General features: G+C 35.0%; 1 long non-coding RNA gene across 1 annotated transcript; it reads left to right on the top strand.

The window, feature by feature from the left end:
• The first annotated feature begins 1771 nt into the window (after nt 1-1771).
• Nucleotides 1772-13682, top strand: LOC115293681. The gene is made up of 2 exons (XR_003909558.1): nt 1772-1876; nt 13544-13682. It is a non-coding gene; the product is annotated as an uncharacterized LOC115293681 (long non-coding RNA).
• Nucleotides 13683-22757: the final 9075 nt, after the last annotated feature.

Below are 22757 nucleotides of genomic sequence, written 5' to 3'. Positions count from 1 at the left end.
GTCTTAGCCCTCTCCACCTCCTCTATGGTCTTTATACATTCCATTCTTCTCATAATACTCAGCGATATCCTTTGAAAAAGTAAATTAGACCATGTAAATTCACTATTTAAAAGCTCTCCATGTACCACACTTGTAGTAGCAAGGCCCAGGCAATCTTATTAAAAATGCTATCCAACTCCATCTTTATTCTAGTCACTCTCTAATACAACACTATTATTTTCTTTGTAACACTATTGCCCAAAATGACCATATTTATACTGCTTGTTTATGTTTGTAATGTCTAATTCCATATGGTTAAGTGTAACTTTCACAAAATCTAGCATCTTTACTACCAATCAATCTCTACTGCCTAATATAAAGTAGTCAAGAAAATATCCATGATACTTCAGAGTAACCAACAAACTTATCTGTAGTATTTTGATAGGACCAAATTCATTTCAGTGCATTTTTTTGTGTGCAACTCCAAATTATTTTGATTTTAGAGCATTCCATACTAATTTTAGAGCTTTCTTTCAAATGTTTCCATCACACTGTTTATACTATTTACTTGATGGCCAGCTTCTCCACAGGTTAGGGGGAAAAAAAAGCTAAAGCCTTTTTACTCTTATTCTAAAGTTACTTTCCATGAGTGTCTTGTATATTCCACTGACACAGTATACTCTATCCCTGTGAAAGACTCTTTCACATAACTTTTATTGGGCACCTATCATATGCCAGACCCTGTGGTACCAGCTATGAGTAGATGTGGATAAAGATTAAGAGAAAGAAAAGAATGTAGATGGTGGGGCACCTGGGTAACTCTGTTGGTTAAGTGTCTGACTCTTGATTTCAGGTCAGGTGATGATCTCATGGTTTGTGGGATTAAGCCCACATCAGGATCTGCTGACAGTGCTGAGCTTCCTTGGGATTTCTCTGTTCCTCTCTCTGGGTCCCTCTCCTGCTCCCACTCTCTATGTTTCAAATAAACAAACTTAAAAAAAAAAGAATGGAGATGAGAGTTCTAGTGCTAAAGATATAATAAATATGAATTCTCAACCAACTCTTTCCTTAGTCGATCTTACACACTCATTCCTAAAAAGTATAATTAGACCAACTGAACAATAACCCCTCATCAAGAATCTTCACAATTTTTTTCCTAGTTTCTATTCTCATTCTTTTTTCCTGCAGAAATACCCTATGGGAGAAGAGATATCCTAATTCTCCAATTTCAAATCCTTTATGGAAGTTAGTAGGAGAGAAGCTATAAATAAATCATAGTGACTTAATCCCTCTCTTTTTCTTTAATCATCTTCTTAGCTTAACTACTCCCACTGTGGCTTTTCTATATTCAATTGACTTAAATGAGCCCCACTTCCCTCCACCCATCCCAACTTTCCTACACATCAGTGTTGATCCTTGATATTATTTATATGGCCTGTAGAAAAGTGCTACACAGTGACAGGATTGGACAAAATTGTTTAACATCTGTACTTCATTTTCTACTTCCCCATCTGTAAAACTTGATGTCATAATATTTATCCAATACTGCACAGAAGTGATATAAGAATTTATTCATGTTGGTAAGGAACATTGAGATGTAGGGCACAGCAGAAGTATAAAATGCTGTTATTATTCTCTGACAGGCTGGTCAAGCTCTATAAATAATATGGTCAGGACTTGAGAAACATTTTATGGTCTATAATGACTTGCAGGTGGGCCACGGTCAAGAGACTTAGAGCTCTCATTCTCAAGTGTTGTGTCATAGAGGCTGTGTAAATGTCATCATGCGCATTTTGTGGTAGAATCCTTTCAACTCCGTAACTCTGAAAATTAAGATTTTACTTTTCCAATGCCAAAGTGAATGTACTGTGGTGAGAATACACACTCGATTTTATAGGTAAGATTTGATTAAGTGGCTTTAGAGGTTATGGTTTAAATGATTTTCTTGTGTGCTGTCAATTAGAAAAGAAAGAAAGCAACCACATAGGAAGGTAACTTTTTAAAAGGGCAAAGTAGGACCACAACTAGCGAAAATACTGCAGTTAAGAGAAAATGAAGAATCAGACTAATAGTCCTTAATACTTCTAAAAGGAAAGAATGATGTCCAATAAGTTTGGTGGTCACTGAGGAGCCCGTTCTTAACCCTGTATCTGTCTTTCTCTCATGTGACCAAGTACATTAACTGCTTTTCTCGGTCTCACGCCTCTATACATATCCCAACCACCTGTCTGCTCTTATCAAGCTAAGAGTGGCTAAGGCTGATGGACAAGGATAACAATGCAAATGTTATGCAAACCTTACACCTTTATAAACATTAGGAATGACTGTGCAAATGTGTAACTTGTATTAACTACTAAGTCCTTAGGTTAATCAACTGCACTTGAGTTGAAGAATACCTAAGTCTCTAAATTTGCACAGCCTGGAGGCTGTTAAATTACACAATTTTCAGTGAATTGATGAATCTACCTACAAAAATGTTTCTGCCCTTATAAAACTAGACTATGAAGTAGGAAGACAGGGTTTATAAGCAGTAGTAAGATTTTAATTTCAATGCAAAGTACATGAAAACCAACTGCTGAATATGGAAGTACAAAAAGAAAACAAATGGTCATAGTGACTATTTACATATTTTTATCTTGTCTTGGAATGATATTTTGTCTTAGACTATATTAGCTTATTAAAATACACTTATGCAAAATAAAACAATTAGAAAATAAAATCAATAAAATTATAAGTGACACAGGAAAATTACTATTTTTTGCACCATGTTGAGTGATATGGAAAGTAGAGTGATTAAGGTAGTAAAGTAACGTAATGTATATATTGGTGGCTGCCATGGGGGAAGAAGTAGGTCTCCGACATTCTCCTTTCGCTCACTAGTTTTGATGCGGGCAAATGTCTCTTCTTCAATAACAGGTCAAGATAGAGTGTTATGAGATAGCTTCAAGAATCCCTCCAAAGAAATCTCAGGGCTCCTCTAATATAAAAATGTATGATTTCTAGTGTTTAAAAGAGAAAAATGATTTTTAATAAGTACAAGATAATATAAATATAACAAGTTTCCATATAATTTATAACCATGGTATATTTTGAGGATCACATATATAAAAGAAAAATAGATAAAATTGCAATAGATGGTAAAGGAAATCTGAACTTAAGTGGTAAAGAAAATTATAATATATTGAACTTTACAGAGAAGTAAATAAGGTGGATTAAAAATATTTGTTCACCACATTGAGTAAAATATTCTAAAGAAATATGAGAGGGTAAAAATTAATTCCTTGGTTTGGAAATAATCACATGGGATCTTAGCCAAGCAGGATACTGTTCTCATAAACATTTTTTTCTCATTTCTACTTGCCCTGGAAATAAAATCTAAATATAATTTAATATTCTTTTACTCCTATTTTTTTTGCCTGTTAAACAGTTTTCTCCTGTTCATTATTCCATCCTAGCTTTTATCTTCCCTTTATCTTCATTCCTATTGTGGATAGACTGAAAAAACTGGCTAAAAATGTAGCGTGTGGTAGTTTGGTCAGACAATAGGAATAATTTCTTTCCAGGTAAATCTGTTCAGCATTCAGAGAATTAAGTGGAAATTCTGGAAACTCTTCTCTAAGCATCTTTTTTTTTTTTCCCAGAGATTATCTAAAATGTTGCCCTTTCAATGGGAAAAATATCTTCCTGTTGTCTCTGTAACAAATGAACCCTCTTTATCCTTCAAAACTTTTTTTCATTAACTAGAGAGTGAGCTGAGTAGAGGCCCTGCTTTATCTACTGCTACATCCTTGCAACTTAAAACAGTGAAACAGTGAGCACTCAATAAATATGTGTTGAATGAGTTAACAAATTTTTAGGATGCTGTTGCTAAGTTAAGTCTACCTTAAATTTCCTACACCTGATGGTATGCTCATCTTCTACTGTCCCTGACCCTGTCATGCTCACAGCCCCCCTAAACACACATATACTTATGTAGTTTACACATGTAAACTACATATACCAATTTTACGGATTCCCCAGCAACTCTTTTTGCTGATATATTTGTTTTAGTTATCTGTCTAGATTTGGGTTTTGGATGGCCATTTCTATCATAAGTTTCCCCCTTTTAATTATGTATATATTGTAGATATTTTACCCATTCAACAAGACACTCTTGAGTCCCTGCCATGGACCAGAAATTGTGCTTGTTCGGTAGACACAAATTTAAGTAAATCACAATGGTTTTCCAATAGATAGATATTCTTAGAGTTGATGTGATGAGAGACATTTAAAGAAACAATGACAATTCAATATGTCACATTCCATAATAAAGGACTGTCAAAATGTGTATTTAATGAACATTGGTTATTAAAAATTGAAGTTGTAATTATGACTCTCAACATTGCTAGTGTTTAATAAACATTAATCAGTCAAATATTAATAGAGCACTTATTTTAAAATTTATAGATCAAAGTTTAATAAAACAATTTAAATTCTAAAATGAATCACTCACTTCAAAATATGTTCTTAGGTGATATTTAATTTATATTCTAAGTGAAAAATACAACATTTAAAAATTTGAACACTTCAAAACTTTTAAGTCTTTGAGTTTTCATATGTACAGTACTTTATTTCTTTCTAGTTCTTAATTCTAAAAGAGACTTATTTTGATAACGGTCTATAAAACAAAAGACTAGGTAAGGCAAAATTTAACAAGTTAATAATAAATTTATGATAAGATCTGCATCAATTAAAATTGATTTCTATAGTTTTCTAGATTGGTAGGAACAATCATTATTCCTACATACTTAATAATGGAGACTACAGATGTAAAAGTTTTCCTTCTCTCCATATTGTATCCTTGACCACATTAAAAATGCAAAGTTACAGGGGAATAATCACCAAATGGAAACTTAAAGACAATTATGAGGAAAGAAAACTTTGATAAAAACAAGTATTGTTACTGACATTATAAAAATGTCTAACACTGTTAGTCACTGTCTTTATGGTTGAATACTAGTCATTGGGAAAATTTCTACAAACCGCTAAACAAGCAGTATGATTAAGTCACTGAAAATGTACAATGCTAAACTCTATTGCAAATGTGTCTGGTACCTTTCAAGTGAATAGATTATACACCACGCCTTGGGGCTAAATAAACTAAATACCAAAGGTCTTCAATACATTCTCAGATGCTTTGACATGTGGCTATTACATCATCTGCCTTCAAGGTGGAAGTGAGAGCCTTAGGAAGAGCTTTGAATCATGTAATTATAGGAGTCATGTGCCACTTTGCAGGTCAGCAAAGCAATGTGAGGTGTCTCCTGCTGTCCTGTAGATCAGAGGTCATTTGATGCTTTCATAATTTTAGCTTTAAAAAAGTGCCTGCCATTAGAATCCAGAGTTTATACTTTTCAATCTACTGACAACCAATGGGCTAAAATATGTGAAGACATTTATCAAATTTAGCATGATCCCAGAGTGACCCCTTTTAAGGAAGCTTTCTTCAAGGCATTTATAACAAAGGTCATTATCAAATTACCTATGACTCAGGGTATTATATCAATATTGAACTTCTGGAAAATTCTGAAGACTTGGGGGCAGAAGTTGTGTCCTCCATGTGCTCATTAAAAAAAGCTACAATGACCCCTCTCCAACTACCCCTTTACTTGGCGCACAACTGCACCTTTTCTCTCCCCTCTCCGTCAGCAAGCTGCAACAAATGCCATAGTGCTGACAGGACCGGCAAGCCAAGAATGAACTCTCTGACCATGGGAAAAGAGAAAAACAAAAAAGGTCCATTTGTTTGCCGACATCCAAATATTTTTCTCCAGTGGTTAAATTCTAAAATTGCATGGGTGTCTGCAACTCACCTGAGGTTTTACACTGCAGTGTTGCAAAGCAGGAGTCATAGACTTCCTCTTACTCCATACTAAACACACACACACACACACACACACACACACACACACACACACACTTAACTCCTGCCACTTCCCTCTTCCTGAGTGATCTTTCCCTTTCTCCCATTCTAGTTTTTATTCTCTTGGCTCTTCCTATGGAGAGGAAAAATTCTCTGATAAACTAACTCAGAAAAAAGAGATCTTAACATTGCTTAAAGCTATGCATATTTGCATTTTAAAAGAGTATCTAAAAATAGCTAAACATTTTTTCACAGAGGTTAGCAAAGAATATGAATTACTATCTCATGCATTGAGAATTTATTCAAAAAATTTAACTGAATGTACATTCTGTCCAAATATTGAAAGACACTGAGAATACAACAGTGAGCTAAAAAGACACACTCTTTGCCCCCACAGAGCTTATAGTCTAAAATGGGTTATAGAAATGTATTATAAAACCACCCACTACAAATGAAACAAGAGCTACAATAGACAGGTTTTATGGTGCTATGAGGCTGAATCAGGTAGATTCTGAAAGCCTACCCTAAAATGGGAAGACTGAGATGAAATCTGAAAAAATAATAGTACGTAAGTGAATAAAAATGCTTGTAACTCATGGACTTGAAGAAAGGCATTTATGGTGAATTTCAGAGTAAGAGAGAGCTTTGTAAATGGTATCAGAGACCAAATCAGGCAAAATATCACTAGGTGGGATGGTGATGCAGGTTAATCACCCAAACCAAGACACTTCTGAAAGTGAAATTAGTTTCTGTGAATAACAACAGGCATAATCAGGTTGCTGAGGTAATTGTCATCTTATTCCTAGACCTTCTTAGAGTATTTGGGTTTATCCAAATGACAGTGAAGAGTCCCTGGCACTTATTTAGCAGACAGAAAACAGGTCTAAACTTAACATGACACTCTGCCTGCGTTGTGAGAATGGGTGGAAGGTAGACTACTTTGGTAGACACATAAGATACAATGACAGCTTGGGGGTATAACAGGTGGTAAGAAGTGGTATCAAAGGAGAAAAAATGTAACCAGAATAATTCCTAGTCTATTATCTTATAACTGGATAGATGGCCATAACATTTATATGATAGGAGATAGAAAAACAGCTTTAAGCTGGAGTCATGGATGGGAAGAAGATGCCTGGTTCTGTTTATAGTCCTACAGAATTTAGAATGTGTTTGAGAGAATAAGTCATGTAAAATGAACTAAAAATAAAAAATGTTTCACAGATGAGAAATCAGAATAGGAGATATAAATCTCTGACTCACTTGCATATCAATGGTAAGTGAAGCTTGCACATGGATATTGCCTAGCAAGAGTTTAAAGTAAGACAGGAGAGGAAAGAGGTTAAGGTACTCACTCCAGCTTGAAAATGGGAGGTTAGTGGATAATGAAACTGCAGAGGCTATAAACAAGCTCCCTGAATGATACAGTAAAAGTAAGAGAGGATTATTCTGTGGAAGGGCAGGAAAGAGAGAGGAAACAACAGTAATGAAATAAGGCCTAAGTCAAATAAGGTGAGGGCTGAAAAATGTTAGTCCATATCAAAATGGAGGATAAAAGCATGGATTGGTAGCAGATTATTTCAGTTGGAATCCCTGCCCCTTCATTTACTACTTGGTCCTAGAATAAGCCACATAAACTCTCCTTGTCTCAATTTTTTTCATGGAAAACATTTCATTACTTTCATATCACGGAAGTAATGATAAGCTTACTCAAAAGGATGTTTTGAGTAGTGCTTTACCAAGGTATGTCTGTGGACATGAGGGGGATTCTAGAAACCCTTTCAGGAGACTTGTGAGATTAAAACCACTTTCATGTGTTGACTTTTTCACTATTTTGACTTGTACAAACCAAGTTAGTAGCATTAAAATGTATTATGATTCTATTCTTCTCCACAACCCACTTGCAGTTTTAAAAAAAAAAAGCTAATTTCTTTTAAAAATGTTATTGACAAACCACTAAAAATATTAATTTTATTTCATTTTGATCTTTCAGATTATGTACTTAAATGTGTAAACACTGCTAAGATCTACATGTATTTTGAACCAAAATCTGCCAAATAACTAATGCATAATGTTCCAAAATTCACATGGATAGAAATATCCATTCAATGTGAAAAATACCCCAGTGGATTCGAATGTAACAGACTATCAAAAACTTATTGACATGATTTTGAACTCAACATTGAAATAACCTCTAGGTTATTAAAACAGTCCTACATTTTCCAACTAGATATTTAAATAAGGCTAGAATTTCTTCTTTTGCTTCCTATAAAACATCACAGCAGAACAGACTGGATGCAAAAGCAGATATGAAAATCTAGCTGTCTTTTATTAAACTAGGCATTAAAAAGATTGGAAGAATATAACACAGGCTACTCTTTTCACTTCATTGTTTTTGTATTGGAAAATAGTTTTATTCTTCATAAAAATGTTATTTATGTTAGCTTGCAATGGCTTTATCACTGTTGTTAAATAATTTACATAAATATCAAAGTTCTTTTTCAATTTTATTTTCAAATATGAAAAACATCAATAGAGAAAGCCTACATAAATAAAAACTCTGGAGATCTTATTAATTTTAAGAATATAAATGGTCTCCGATGAAAAAATTTGAGAATTACAGGTTTTGAGGATAAAATAAGGTAATTCTTACAAAGTATGAGTTAATTCTCATAAAGTACTTAAAACAATGTCTCAAAAATTCTCTGTAAGGATTGATAGACTGAGAGGCAAATAGATGATAGGTAAGTGGTAGAAATATTTAAAAAGTGGATGATCAGGTAGATACATAGGGAGATACATACATTCATACATACATACACATATATACATACATGCATACACAATCATTGGTTAAACTAATTAAAGGGTTTTAGGGGAATACTGAGGATATAAACTGGATTGAAAGAAGAGAGAAGGAGATATTTTTGGAAACAGAAACATCACCTAGAGGAAAAGAAATTTTGTCTCCTCCAGAGTTTCATTCTGTATGAAAATACTGATCTGTTCCTTTATCTACTATCATGTATATGTGACCTGATGCTTTTTATAAGGAGAACAGGAAGAAAAAAAATCAATGAAAGAAAAAACAAAGGCTTGATAGAGCAGTGTAATCGAGACAAAAACTTCAATAAGAATTCTGTAAGATCAGTTAGTACTTCAGAGAAAGAAAAACACAGTAAGAAACAGAACATAAACACTTCATTTTAAAATAAAGTATCCTAATCTGATTTTCTCTGTGAGAGAAATCTGCTTCTTGTCTTTATCCTAACAGAGTCTTTGAATATTTCTGCTGTCTATAGCTAAAAAGAAAGTCACATGGAAAAAAAGCCTCTTTCTCATATCTATAAATCAAAAGTTGATCTGAAAATCCATCAGTAGATCCTAAAGAAATGTGAAAAACTGTGAAAAGTAGATGACTCACAATACATGATAAATGCATTTATGGGGGGCCATAGGTGATACATAAATTATGTATTTGGCAGCCTGGAACTTTAACACGTTCTTCTCTTCAAAGGAGTAGGGGTGAAGAAAGGAAGTCAGTCTTTTGAGAATCTGGCCAAAGGCAGATACTCATCCCAGAAAAACGTGCATGGACACCATTTTTTAACCTACAATTTCAAGGGACTATCCACCCCACCTAAAGACTATCCATGGATCTTCTAAAAGTTGACAGACCCCTAGTTAGGAGTTACTAGAATCAGGGAAAATAAATTAGGAGCAAAATGGCACTTCCTAGTGTCATTCTCCATTAAGTTTCTCTAGCTTTTTAATAGACCATTAGCAGTCTTCTGAGTGCCTAGCATACAGATGAGGCTTAATAACGGACTAAAACTGTAGTCATGGAAAAAAGCACTTGTTTGGCCCAGCTCTCTCACTTCACATAAGTGGAAATTGAAATTTAGAGATGTTAAAAGTTTTATACAGGAGTTAGAAAATCAATTAGAGAACTAGCTCACCCTTCTCACACTCAAATCACTTTTCCCAAACTCTCCTGAAAGCAAAGAGTTAACATCTGCTCAACCTGTATAAAAGATTAGTTGGATTCCAAATCTAGGAATGTACATTATCAAAACTGTAAGACTATATAGTAAGGGAAGGGAGATATTTTATCTCAGGAAACTAAGAACACAAAGGTAGAATAAAATTTGGTGAGGTATAATTAAACAGCATTAACAGCATCCACAAGATGTAGAAAATAACATTTTAGGAATGCACCATCATAATTGGTTGGATCAGTTATTCATAACTGTAACCATTTGAGTACAAAATGCCTTTGCATTAGCCAAAGCCATGGAAGGAAAGAGGTGTATCAAACGGGGTTATGGAGGAGAATTTACCCAAGGGCCTATTTACAGATGTATGGGTAGTTTTAAGGTAAACCAGAAGGAATGGTTCAGAATACCAGGACTTGGGACATGGAGGGCTACTGTACTGTTTAGGACTGAAGGAACAACACTATTTTTAAAAAATGGAATAGAAGGGGGAGCCATGAGACGAAATATCCCTACCTCACTTTCCTTTCACCTTCCATTCTCCTGCCAGTACCTTACTTGGCCAAACCAGAAGCCAGAGGGCAAGAGTACCTACTGACGCAATTCAAAATGAGAACTTCTAGAGGCATATAACAAGGTGGAGAATGATGGGTGTGGTGGAATAAATGGAGAATACCTGGAAAATTTCTGAAACACACCGTCAGCTCTTCACAAGATGTAGGGAACTCAGAGCCATTCTTTGTGCACCCACCAAGTTTTATGCACAAGACCACTTATTTCTAGATCTCATATATCTAAGGGGAACCACTAACAGAAGGAGCATCTGGTTCTAATATTCAATATACACTAATGCAGTGTTAGAAATCACCTTTAACTAATAGGCTGTGGAAGGAATACAAGGATCTCATGCTGTGTTTCCAAATCTAACTTTAACAGGCAATGCTAGGAGATCAAAAAGTGCTTCCTAAGGACCTACCCCTGAAGGAATGATGCTTGCAATATAATATTCCAAGAGATGCTCTAGATGATAGAACCGATGAATAAAGTAACTGATTGTGGAGGAAGGGGAACAGTCTACCCTCTAAATTATTGCTCCAAATTATTGCTCTCTGCTTCTCAAAGGGGTCACATGGTTATTGACCAGTAGCTGCTTAGAGTAGCTTTTAACTAAGGATGCTGGAAGTTCAAGACTAATATGGGAAAGCCTAGAGAAGCAGTTGGCAGAACTATAACACCCAAATCCGACAGTGAAGAAAAAGTTTGCCTTATAAGTACCCAATAACCTACAGTAACCTATCATGGCTGAGGTAAAACACGTAATGCAAGCAGCCATCTGACTCTGTGCTGAGCCTAATAAAGGTCTAAAGCCCAAAGGACATTGAGCATATTCCTATTCCTCCTACCTCTACCCCATTTTAAGGGGAACACAATAAATTGGAATAATAATGTAATGTTTACTGTGTAACTATCTCAAGCCAGAGGACAAAAGCTATCTAAATGTCTCTTTGGACAAAGAGGAAAAATATTAGCCCGTTAATGATTTTGAAATCCATATGCATACTGAAGTCAACCTTCAGATTTCCAGTAGTAAGAGGTGCCTGAGAGAGGTTTATATTTCATTTCACTTTGTAGTCCTGACCTTAGTCAAAATAAATTTTGATATTCAAACTGAAGCATAATCCCTCATTGCTATTCTTACTTTAAACTTGAATAACCTCGGTAAATTGTGCAGACAGGTGCTTAATGAAGCCTATATTTATAAAACAATATTTTTCTTCACACGACTATGGACTCTAATACATCTATTCTAACTGGAATCAAGTTTCCTGATCAGAGCTCCTCTGGCCTTCTCCAAGCCATATGTTCAGAGTGTGTGGAATCAATCCACTGTGCCAGCTGTGTTCTCATTATGTAAAATACACTACAGTTTGGATAGCATGGTTGACACAGATTATTCCAGTCTGGCAGAGGTATGACAACAAATGTGTATGTGTAAACACGTGAGGTGAAATTGAAGACTAGGAGAGCCAGCCTAGGGTGAAGTCATTCAAACGAGTGATTTTCAGAACAAAGACTATGTTGCTCACGGTAAATACAGTTACTTCCAAAAAAATGTCATAGGAAATGTTGTTTTTACCTCATGTGACCATCAGTGGAAAGCATGGTAATCTTGGAGGGTTAAGTAAGTGTATATATAGTACAATATAGTCTTATCTAGCTAGGCTTAAGATATGGCAAAAATCAAGCAAAAAATTTCTTACATTATTCTGAGATAGAAACAATTTGTTTCAAAAGCCAGTGAGTTAAATTTTTAAAAAATTTCTAAGTAGATCTTATTAATTTTTAAAATTACTCTTCACCTTCCTTACAAACTATTACACACCCTTCCCCATCAAGTGTGGCATGTGGTTCTGTCCTTGCTCTTCAAGGCATGAACATGGGATTTGTTTAGGCTGATGAAGGGCCATTTCTGAGTAAAAGTTTTAAGAACCAGCATGTGAGTTGTCCGGTTTCTTTCATATTTTGGGAACAATCAGGGGTAATTTTCTAGAGAGGCTGACCCATCAGCCTGGGTCTTGGAGTACAGAGTATAGAGCAGAACAGTAACTGACCACTAATGGATGGAAAAAAGAAATGCTTTGTTGTAAACCACTTAGATTTTCAGGTTGTTACCTCAGCATAATCTAACGTATCCTGTCTAATGTAATAATCTATTGAAAAAGTCATTTTAAAAGTTTTTAATCCTTCCCTCCCCCTTGCTGATGAACTTTTAAATAGTCTGTGTTCTTTTTTGTGTTCCAAACTAAGGGATGAATACAATAAAAACTTCTAAAAGAAATTATACTCTCACTCTAAAAACATTTAAAATAATTCATCCAGGGAAAATTACATTAAATGAGCTACGGTTTTGTTGTTTATGCTCCTTATCCTTGCAAGCAATTTCTTATGAAGGAGCTATGAAACATTTACAAAATAGCTAAGTATAAGAATAAGATGCCAGTCATCCTTAGTGTCACTTAGCACCAGAAGCCTAAGGATTATATAAAGGTCAGAGTCAAATAAATGCTAAGAAGCCAACAGATTTAAATTCAGCTTTAAATTCTGGTCAGTGATTAGACTCTAGTTTTGAGAAAAACTGAGCTATCTAAAGTCAGGGATTATTTACTCGACTATAGAGGAAGTGAAATATCCAAAGCAAACTCAGATAGAAAAAAAAAAAAGCAAGTTTCTAATCAACTAGAAACAACTATGATTACACATATATTATTGAGGCCTTTTTTCAGACATATCAAAGACAAAGAAAATCTTGTAGGAAGCATAAAAAATACAGACACTGGAGTCAGATATAGATGAGCCTCAAGTCCGTCTTGACCTCTTACAAACCACATGACCTCAAACAAGTTGTTTAATTTCTCTGTTTCCTCTTTAATGAAATGGAACAACCAGCTACTCATAGGTTTGGTATAAATATTAAATCATGTGTGAAATGTATATTTATATTTATGTATCTAAATCTATATTTTTATTAACAATATTTATATTTATGTATCTAAATCTATATTTTTATTAACAATATTTATATTTATGTATCTAAATCTATATTTTTATTAACAATATTTACTGAATACATTTATACAATATAACATTCATGTCACTCCTTTTGTTCCAGGCTCTCTTCTAGGTCATCAGGATATGTAAGTGAACAAAGCAGACACAACTACCCGTCCATGTGCCTCACGCAGTATGTCTTTTCCCTGGGGAAAAGACAGAGCTAATGAAAAAAATAAAGGGTGTTTGGCGTTAAGAAATCCCATGAGGAAAAAAAAAAATAAAGCAAGGTAGAGATTAAAGAGTGGGGTGTGGTACATGTAGCAAATTTAAATAGGACGGTTATGTAGGCCTCACTGAGAAGATGACCTTTAGGCAAAAATGTGAAAAGATAACAGGTAAGTGCAGTAATAGGGTGCATTCTAGAAACACATTCTAGACTACATTCAATACAGCACATTATTTAGCATTTGTAGAAGGCTAAGTATTTATTCACAGATGGGATGAAGAACACGTATTTATCTAACCTTAAAAATTTTCTTTCACAGGGGTAAACTCCCAAAATACTGAGCAGCAGTCTGTAGCTATACCTCATCGCAGCCTAGAAGGAGGAAATGATATGCTCAGTTAATCTTTAATATATAATTTCCTTATTGCGGGGAGACAGCAGAATGTAGTAAATAATTCCAGACAAGTACACTCTGGAGCTTAATGCCTTCTTGGGATGCATGGTGTCAGCTTATTTGAAGTAATATATGAAGAAGCAATTATGTAGCTGTGTAGGGGAAAATCCTACATGTCCAACATTATGAAACTCTAAAAATCCAGAAAATAACACACATCTAAGAGAAAAATTGAAAGTAAACATGGCCTCTGAACTTCATTAGGCAGCTTTCCTTTCTCCTTCAGTAGTCACATTAAACTAAAGTGGGTCCCACACTGAATTTTAAATTTACTATATCCCAAGAGCTGATCTGGTCCCAAAGGAAAGGAAAAAAAAAAAAAGACTAAACATTTCCCAACGCAGGTCCCCAAACCCGCCAGAGCCCACCTTAAACCTCACACTTCTCTTAGTGCTGAAATAGCCAACTACTTTGTTCCACCTATTCCATTCCTCTCACCACTTGAAAAAATAAAATGGCTCAAGGATTTGGTGACCCCTTGGTAAGGGAGAAATTCACAGGCTGTATATTTGCATTCTTTCATCCAAAATATCTGGCTCAACATAACCAGGGAGAAGTCAGTTAAGGTGGTACTTCACAGGCTAAAAGGAACAGGCAGTGTAACACTCAAAATTGATTTGCCCCCGGGGGATCTAACTCTTCTGCAATGCTCATTAAAACTTGACTTAAAATTTTAAGGGGTTTATAAAACCCTTTTAAAAACATTTTCCAGTCTGACCTCACTCCAACTGACTGTCCTGCTTGGTTAAGCTTACTGTGGAAGGAATGGGATATTTTTGCTGGGTTGCAAATGATTGTGTAGACAAAGGGAATAGTTAAAATGCTTTTACTTGTGATAAAATCGATTGAACAAGCATAGAGGTTCCAAATCTCCCTAATTAAGCTCTGAAATGGCTTCTGCATTCTTTTCTGAAACCAGGGGGAATTCCCTTGAAATGAACAAATATTTTATGTGGTTAAGTATTCATTAAAATGAGCAATAGGGAATGAGCACAGTATCCAATATCAAGAGGAAAACTGTAAAATGGAAAAGGATAGATAAATAAATTAATAATCTGGGATTTGGGCAGCCTGACCAAATTGTCACCTGTTGTTCTTCTTTTTCTAATTATTCTTCCTGTAATTTACTCAGCTGTGCCTATAATTCTCAAATACATACAAAGTTAACACAGGAATTAAAGTTATTAAGGTCAGGCTGTTTATTTTACTTACAAAGACCTGAATAAAAGATAACACACATTTCTTTTTTTATAAGAAATTTAAAAAAACAAGAGACTTAGCACTTTTTAAAGACAGAAAAGTAAATACCCATGCAGCTGATTTGCACATTACGTAAGGTGCTGTTTAGTATTTTGTTGTTCCTTTTTTTTTCTGATCCAAAAGTGTTGAAGTTAGTAATTCAATTCAAATGGTGGGAATTTATTTGCTGGTATTAACTCATACTTTTAAAAAGGATGCTTAATGTAAATTAAAATGCAGCCTTGGCTAAAAGGATGTTTTATAGACAGTCTGCTCTAAGGAAATTTACTTGTTATTCTTCATGTAATTTTTATTCAAACATAAAATTATTTTATAATGTATGATTTAGATATAGGAAGGGAAGCCTGAGAAGATGGCAAAGTAGAAGATTCCTAAGCTCACCTCATCCCATGGATACTGTCTGTTACCTACATAACAGCGGTATCACTACAACTAAACCAGAAAACCTTCCAAAGACTGGCAGAACAGACTCTTCATAGTTAAGCACCCAGAGGAGGCCACCTCTAAAAGAGTAGGAGGGAGAGATGTGGTCAAAACCCAAACTCCCAGGGAGACTAAGCACAGACGGGAAGAACACCACAAACGTGGAAAGGGGAGAGGAAAAGACCCCACAGCATGCATCCCAGACATGGGGGACCTGAACTGGGAGACAAGTCTCTCTTATATATTTGGCTTTGAAAGCCAGTGGAGCTTAACTTTGCCAGGTTTTACAATCAATAGGGCTTAACTTTTGTACTTCAAAGATCAGTTGGCTCAGCTCCGGGAGAAGTCAGAGGGCAATAGGAAATTGAGTTACCACCCTTAAAGAAATCACATAACAAACAATCCCACATAGAAAAAAAAGTTTGAAAAGTGCCTGTGCTTTATGGGAACATTTACTTACTAATCTCAGAATGTGCACTGGAGGGGCAGCGACCTTTAGGAGAATTCTCCAAGAACAAAAGAGTTGATAGGCATCATTTCCCTCCCTCCATCCCCAGCCTAGATAGTCTGACATCTTAGAAAACCAGAACAAATACTCTCCACCAGGTCTGTTAACACCCACACTCTACCCATGCAGACTTACCCCATCTAATCTGCCCCATTTGGCAGGAGTCTCTCCAAAGCTGTTCCTGACACTTCTCATTCTGCAAGAAGCCCTGATAATGACCAGCACCACTCCAAAGTGACCTCTGCCCTGGGGAGAGTGGCAGATAACCAAAGACACCAATTCCACTGCAGCTGGAACAGTGGCTTGGGAGCAGACATTTGATCTGACTGCTGGTCCCATTCACCATCACAACCACACAAGGGGCAGCACAAAGAAATAAATTCCTAGAAACATATAACCTACCAAAATTGAAGCAGGAAGAAATACAAAATTTGAACAGACTGATTACCAGCAATAAAATTAAATCAGTAATTAAAACAAACAAAACAAAACAAAAAACCTTCCAACAAACAAAAGTCCAGAAGCAGTTGGCTTCACAAGTGAATCCTACCACACATTTAAAGAAAAATGAATACCTACTTTTCACAAACTATTCCAAAAAGTAGAAGAGAAAGGAAAGATTCCAAAAGCAGTCTATGAGGCCAGCATCATCTTAATAAAGACATAATACAACAAAAACAATTTAAAAAAACCACTACAGGCCTATTTCTCTAATGAACATAGATACAAAAATTCTCAATAAAATATTAGCAAATCAAATCCAATAACACATTTAAAAATTATTCACTACAATCAAGCGGGATTTATTTCCAAGATGCAAAGTTGGTTCAATATTCACAAATAAATCAACGTGATACATCACATTAACAAGAGAAAGTATAAAAAACATATTATGATCTTGAGATACAGAAAAAGCGTTTGACAAAGTACAATGCCCATTCATAATAAAACCTCTCAACAAAGTAGGTTTAGAGGGAACATACCTTCACATAATAAAAGCCATATATCAAAACCCTACATCTAACATCATTCACAAGAACTGAGAGCTTTTCAACTAAGATCATGAATAAGACAAAGATGGTGACTCTTATCACTTTTATTCAACATAGAACTGGAAGTTCTAGCCACAGCAATTATACCGGAAAAATAAATAGAAGACATCTAAATCTGTAAGAAACAGCTAAAACTTATACTATTTGCAGATAATATGATAGATGATATGATACTAAACATGAATTCACAAAAGTCATAGGATACAGAATTAGTACACAGAAATCTGATACATTTCTATATGCTAATAATGAAGCAGCAGAAATTGAAATTAAGAAAACTATTCCATTTACAATTGTATCTAAGAGAATAAAATATCTAAGAATAAACTTAACCAAGGAGGCAAAAGACCTATACTATGAAAATTATAAAACATTGATAGAAATTGAAGATAAACAAACAAAAAGATGTACCATGTTCATGGATCAAGAGAACCAATATTATTAAAATATCCATACTTCCCAGAGCAACATACAGATTTAGTGCAATCTGTATCAAAATGCCAACAGCATTTTTCATATAACTAGAACAACTAATCCTAAACTTTGCATGGAACCACAGAAGTCCCTGAATAGTCAAAGCAATCTTGAGAGAGTAGAACAAAATTGGAGGTTTCACAATCCCACATTTTCGGATACACTAAAAACCTGTAGTCAAAGCAGTATGGTAATTACACAAAAATAGACACATAGATCAATGGAACAGAATAGAGATCCCATGTTTTTATGGTCAGTTAATATACAACAAAGAAGTTAAGAACATATAATGAGAAAAAGTCTCTTCAACAACTGATGATGAGAATACTGCTTAGCTACATGTAAACCATGAAACTGGACCACTTACTTACACAATACACACACACACACACACACACACACACACACACAATTAAAGACCTCAAGGTGAGACCTGAAACCATAAAAATCTTAGAAGAAAACATTGGCAATGATTTCTTTGACATCAGCTATAGAAACATTTTTCTAGATATGTCTCCTCTGGCAAGGGAAACAAAGGCGAAATTAAACCATTGGAACTACACCAAAATAAAAAGTTTTTACACAGCAAAGGAAACCTCCAGCAAAGCAAAAAGGCAAAAGGCAGTCTCCTCAATGGAAGAAGATATTCATAAATAATGTATCTAATAAGGGGTTAATATCCAAAATATATGAAGACTTATGTAACTTAACACCAAAGGGGAAAAAATCCAATTCAAAAATGGGGAGAGGGCCCGAATAAACATTTTTCCAAATAAGACATACAGATGCCAGACACATGAAAACATGCTCAACATACCTCATCACCAGGGATATACAAATCAAAACCACAATGAGATACCACCTTGCATTTGTCAGAAAGGCTAAAATCATAAAGAAAAGAAATAACTAGTGTTGGTGAAGATGTGGAAAAAAAGAAATTCTCTTGAATTGCTGGTGGGAATGATGACTCATGTAGCCACGGTGGAAACCATGGATGTTCCTCAAAAGTTTAAAAATAGGAGTGCCTGGGTGGCTCCATCAGTTAGGCATCCAACTCTTGGTTTGGGCTCAGGTCATGATCTCATGATTTCTGAGTTCAAGCCCCATGTTGGGCTCTGTGCTAAAAGTGTAGAGCCTGCTTGGGATTCTCTCTCTCTCTCTCTCTCTCTCTCTCTCTCTCTCTCTCTCTTTCTCCTTCTGTCTTTGACCCTTTCCAGCTTGCACAGTGCTCTCTCTCTTTTTCTTGCTCTCTCTCTCAAAATAAATAAGCTTTAAGAAATTTTAAAAATAGTATTATCACATGATCCATTAGTTTTACTACTGGTTAACTAATCAAACAAAATGAAAACACTAATTCTAAAAGATATATGCACCTCTATGTTTACTGCAGCATTATTTACAACAGCTAAGATATGGAAACAACCCAAGTGTCCACTGATAGGTGAACCAATAAAGAAGAGTGGTGTCTGTGTGTGTGTAAATATATATACCCAATGAAATATTCCTCAGCCATAAAAAATAATGGAATTTTTCCACTGGCATAGGGTGTAATGCTAAGTGAAATAAGTCAATTAGAGAAAGAAAAATTCCATATGACTTCACTCAAGTGAATAATTTAAGAACCAAAATAAGCAAAGAAAAAAGAGACAAACAAAAAACAGACTCTTAAACACAGAAAACAAACTGGTAGCTACCAAAGGAGAGGTGGGTGGAAGGGATAAGTGAAATAGGTGAAGGAGATTAAGAGTACACTTATTGTGACCAGCAGTGAGTAACATCCAGAATTGTTAAATCATTACGTTGTACCCCTAAAACTAATATAACACTGTACATTGATTATACTTGATTAAAAATATAAGCAAAAATAATAATCAAAAGATGTTTCAAAAAATAAAATAAAAGTGAATACAATTAAGATATATATAGCCATTAAGTCCTAAGAATTATACATACATTCCCAAAAGAGTATCAACTGAAGTATCCTGTAAACATTTCCTCACCAAACGCAATACACACACACACACACACATGCACACACACACAACACATTCACACCTACATACTTTGTATGGATGTGATCATTAAAGTAATAAATCTTGGCATTGTAGTATTGCAGAAGGAAAAAGCCAATTCAAATTTCACTGGCTGCTAGATATAGAATGCAGAGCATTATTTCAACTTGAGTACTGTTTGTTTAACTCAGATGCTCATACTTTGTCTTCTCTTTGGGAATGTGTAGTGATAAAAGGTAAAAGTTGTCTGCAGCGATGCCCTCTTCACTAAGCTAGCACCTAGAAGGTGTTCACATTCCTACAAGATGGCAAATAAATATTTCAAAGGACCAAAATTTAGGCTAAAAAGGAAAAATGTTTTACATTCTGCTGTCTCTGAAATAAGGAAGCTAAATATTCAAGTCCATACAAAAGAAAGATAATCTTTGTAAGTATTATTTACCCTCATTGAAAATAAAGGCATCTATATATAGCTGACCAAGTTTTCCATGACCAAAACCATCGAAACAACAAACTAAAGCATTTTCTCTGGGGTGAAAGTTCTTATTTGCTATCCACCATGTTCCTAGCTTTCTTTATTCTACTTTTTCATAATGTTCTATATTCTATTTCACCAAGTTTCTTCCTAGGAGTCTTGGTAATATCAGAGAGCAGTCATTAACTAAATAACAATAATTGAATCAGGAGATTGGAAGAAAGTTTTTCTTTTGAGGGTATAGTTTTCAACAGAAAGAGCAGACAGAAGGACTGAAACAGATTTTGAAAGCTGTGTCACACAAAAAAATACATCCATTTTGAAAATTTCTGTCATAACACCTGTTGGAAGCAAAACTACATCTACTCCCAGTCTTTGAGCAAAGTATTCAGAAGATGCAAACATATGTCAGGTAGAGCGGTTTGGCCAGAAGTAATTGTTTGAACTGTGGGAAAAGTATATTCTTACCATTTTTCTGTTACATCTTAAAAGTACACAATCACCCATAAGAAGAAAAGTCCACAATTCAATTGTTCATATAAATTAAGCAGAAATACTCATATAAACTGGCTTCAAAAGCATGATAATTGTTTCTCTAGCTTTTGTCTCTCAAGAGGTACATAGAATCAGGAGTGATTTAATTCAATATATTTTATCTTCCTGAAAATATAGAATATTTGAACATGAGCAATATTTGTTTAATTCAGATAGATGATTCTAAAATGTGTTAATTCAGAAAACAAATGAATCTGGAACCTAGCAGTAATCAAGATTTGATCTGACCCAAAGACAGTCCTGAAATATACAAATGTAATTTTCATGTCACCTTCTGCCCCATGAGCTAGGACACTAATTTTATAAGCAGTATATGTGGCAGAGATTGTTTCTACATGGTGACTAAGCACCACCAATACTTGCTGGCCAGTGAGAGGAACATTAGACATGGTGGCTTTCCATTCAGAAAAGATTAGTGCATGGAAATTAGAGAAATTGGTCTGAATACCAGGTTAAAATGCCAATGGATAGAAAAATGAATGACATTCAACACAGAAGGGGTAGTTTTAGACAAGGAGAGCAGGGCAGAGGGGGGAGGGCTATAATTATTAACAATTATTTGCTATTTGCAAAAAGAAAATATTGATAAGGTAACCGTCTGTAAAGAGAAACAGAAATGTCTACCTCCAATTTTAGCTTTTCATTTGTTTCTCTTCATATAGTTTGACAAGCCCATAGTTAAATATATCTTAAAATACTTAAATTTGTATTAAAATATTAAACTATCTGAAATATATCTTACAATATAAAAAATAGAAAACATCTGCCTCCAAATTTATATGACAGAAGACACATAAAATAACAAACAAATCCCTACGTAAAAGAATTTGAAGTGCATCATGACAATGGGTTGGTTCAACATAAGGCCATGTATACATTGGTGCTAATGTGCATATTAAAAGGAAATATGTGTATGCAATTCTCTCTCTAGTGCTCTTAGTCAAACTAAAGCATTGATTGTTCTTTTTTCTTTCTTTTGCAATGTTTATTATTGATTTATTCTGAAAGAGAGAGAGAGAAATGGAGAGAGAGAGAGAGAGAAAGAGAAAGAGGACAGAGGAGGGGCAGAGACAGAGGGAGAGAGAAAGAATTCAAGCAGGTTCCACACTGTCAGAACAGAGCCCAAGGCGGGGCTCCAAATCAGGAACCATGAGATTATGGCCTGAGCCAAAATCAAGAGTCAACTGCTTAACCAACTCACACACACACACACACACACACACACACACACACACACACACACCCTAAGCATTTATTGTTCTAATAGGTCTACTTTGGAAAGAGTGTCTAGTAGTGATAGACTGGCTTGTCTCATCCTGCAGATTTACAGACAATAACTAAAAAATAATGTTAATAAATTCAATTTGCCACCACTAGCTGTATTCTTATCCACTGCTTCAGAATGAATGGATTGTGGAAGGAATGGATAGTTTAAAATGAGAGCTGAGAATATTGCTAATAGTGCTGTATGGTGACAGATGGTAGCTGCACTTATGGTGAGCATAGTACATAATGTAAACTTCTCAGATCACTATGTTGTACATCTGAAACGAAGGTAACATATGTGTCAACTATACTTCAATTAAAAAAAAATTAGACCTGAAAAAAGAAAACAAGGACACTCTAGGTTACCACAGAACCCCTGATTCTCAAGCTTAATGTTCTTTATGCTTGGAAAATACATGTCACATTATTAAATGTATGTTCCTCTGCTAACACTTGTGACTATTCTTTCTGTTCAATTCAGAGCTTTCATTACCAGGCACAATCCCCTCTTGGTGCCAAGGCAGCCTGCTTACTGGAACTCTTCAATTAAGCATCTTAATTGGACCTACAAGGACACTGGAATTTAAAATATGAAAGTAATAAACCATTTGGGAATTAAAATCTCAA

Source organism: Suricata suricatta, chromosome 6 (genome assembly GCF_006229205.1).
Source record: "Suricata suricatta isolate VVHF042 chromosome 6, meerkat_22Aug2017_6uvM2_HiC, whole genome shotgun sequence".
Lineage (NCBI taxonomy): Eukaryota > Metazoa > Chordata > Mammalia > Carnivora > Herpestidae > Suricata > Suricata suricatta.
Note: the sequence above shows the minus strand (reverse complement) of the source record. Positions and strands in the feature narration are given on the sequence as shown.